The sequence below is a fragment of the Epinephelus moara genome, chromosome 8 (genome assembly GCF_006386435.1).
Source record: "Epinephelus moara isolate mb chromosome 8, YSFRI_EMoa_1.0, whole genome shotgun sequence".
NCBI lineage: Eukaryota > Metazoa > Chordata > Actinopteri > Perciformes > Serranidae > Epinephelus > Epinephelus moara.
In genome coordinates, this window is record NC_065513.1 from 25,224,416 (window position 1) to 25,226,964 (window position 2,549).

The 2,549-nt window shown below is 36.8% G+C and overlaps 1 long non-coding RNA gene across 1 annotated transcript; it reads left to right on the forward strand.

Moving 5' to 3' along the window:
* Nucleotides 1-1,510: 1,510 nt before the first annotated feature.
* LOC126394312 (uncharacterized) lies at nt 1,511-2,252 on the forward strand. The gene is made up of 2 exons (XR_007570357.1): nt 1,511-1,815; nt 2,002-2,252. It is a non-coding gene; the product is annotated as an uncharacterized LOC126394312 (long non-coding RNA).
* Nucleotides 2,253-2,549: the final 297 nt, after the last annotated feature.

Here is a 2,549-nt window from a genome sequence, read left to right on the forward strand (position 1 = left end):
CCAGAAGCGTTTCCCTCAGGTACGCTTTGTGATGATATACCCCGGCGTGACGTCATCGGTGCGGGGTTGGCCATGGCGGATTTCACCCAATGGGAGCTGTGTATTTCAAGGGACCTCTGCTGGTCAGCTGGGGTGCTGTGTTGGGGGTTGAATCAGCTGATTCACACTGAGAAAGGGGGTTGACTGATTCCTTTTTTCTTTTGGGCGCCAACATGTGGTCTCAGGCTTTGATTGTTACATGTAGGCCCAAATGTTTATGGATAAAGTGTAGGCCTTTGTTAGAAATCCTTGTACGGCACAACATATATATATATATATATAAACATTTATTGTACTGTATTTTTATTATATACCATGAAACTTCAATTCAAAGCCTAGTCCCTTTTACTAGCCCGTTGTGGCTACACATTTTGACAAATAAAGGCCTGTCTCAATTAGAGGCCTGGTCTGGTTGTAAAGCAGTTCAGTTTTTTTAATAGAAGTTCTTCGAATGTATAAAACTGGGTTGTTGGCTACCTTAAATTATGTGTCCATTCCTCCATTACCCTGTAAGTTATTTATATTTCGTAAGGGTCCTCAGATCAAAAGAATCAAACAAGTTTTTCATAAATATTAATCCAAGTTGTGAGTATTGTTTTAACAATATAAAGTGGTGTTGCGTCAGTATGCTGGGTGCCGTAATCCTCTAGCGTCGTAACTTACTTTCCCTGTGATGCGCTGTCTGTCGGCGCTAGATCAAATGAATGATTAATAATTTATATGTTATCCAAAGCCTAATTTTTAAACAAGTAATATTCACATTGGTTTAAATAAATAATTTGACTCTATTTCCCATCTTTGCTAAGCAACAGTGTTGTGTGAAAGGCATTGAAGGCCTGTCCCAAATATTGACCTGGTGATTTCAGCAAATAATAGCCCCCCAGCTATTATAAAATTAAATATATTATAAATACTTCTTAATTATGTACATATAACTTACCATTTTGTGTCCCTTTAAGTACTTTAAGTGCCTCATTCATCCACTGGCTTTTAGGTGCACCATTAGTGTTCTGACAAAATTGAGGAACAGCAGAATTCTCTAGTAAGATTTTAATCATAATATCCAGAGTACATTTATATGAATATTCATGTTATATTAATAGCCACACTAGGTACTGGGCTGGTAAGCAAATACTATTCAAGTCTATTATTCACGAATGTTCATAGTGACTTTGTCCTTTCACTTATTTATTTTTTAAGAGCTACATAAGAGTTATTCCAGCTTTATTATTCATTAGACTCACTGGTTCAGTAACACAGCATGCAAAATATAATGACCACACAGCCATGGCTATAAATATGTTTTTTCTATTATTACAGTGTGTTATACAATACATGTAGGCTATACATGTATCACACAATACAATGATTTCTATAGATTTTAAAATGATTGCGCTGAATTGTTGTCATTTACGTTTATTTTACTGCAAATTATTATTCATTTATTATTTTCAAGTAGATTACACAAATACATTATATATTAATTCTGATTTCAGTTTCAGTTTTCTGTGTCAGTTATTGTGAGAGCATGTTAAATTGACACAGGTGATGAAAAGAGTGTGTGATTTGTCCCTGAATGTCTATATATCAGCTCCACACAATAGATAATCTGTCACTCAAAGGTTTTTATGATTTTATGACATCGCTCTGTGGGTCTCCAGGTACGTTGTACATCCCTGATCTTCAGTGTCCACATTTCCTGAGCACAGAGTTCATCAACACCAACGTGACCAGCAGCTCACAACTACTCACCTGCTGCACACAACTCTATAACAGGTGTGCATGTGTTTGTAATAACTGTTTCCACATATTTGCTGTGTATTTCAGCTGCATAGATATTTTTTGATATCTCCGTGCAGTTATAAATACATCAAAAACAGCTTTTTTTCAGAATGAATACAGCTGATGATGAAGAAAAGGAGAGACACTGTGATTCAGTGTGTGGGTGTGTTTTATTCGCAGTGTGACGGTGTATGAGCCGTGGAACGTGACGGTCGGAGCAGGATTCAGTCAGAGCAGCCTGCAACGCTGCTGTGCACTCACACCCCCCACACACTTCAACTGCAGCCTGGTGCTTTGAATCACTGTGTACAAAACACACACCTCCGTGGTGGTGAGCACTGTGACGAGTTATTTTTCTATCTGTAATGTTTACTGTTGTTATAATACATTTTCAATAAAGTTGCATTGGTTTTGTACAAAAATATCAACAATCGTGTGTGTGTGTGTGTGTGTGTGTGTGTGTGTGTGTGTGTGTGTGTGTGTGTGTGATTATTCTTTACCTTTATGAGAAAAAGCAAAAGACTAAAACATCACCAGGAAGAAACACAATAAGCGTTATGATCAGACACATCAACAGATGAATCAGAATCAATAAATCATGAGTGGATGTAAAGAAGCACAGTATCAGTCAAGTGATGTGTTAAAGCGATAGAAATCCAACAGATGAACAAAATTAAGACAAAAAAGAACAAAAGAATTAATATGAAATAAATTAGACAGACACTTGC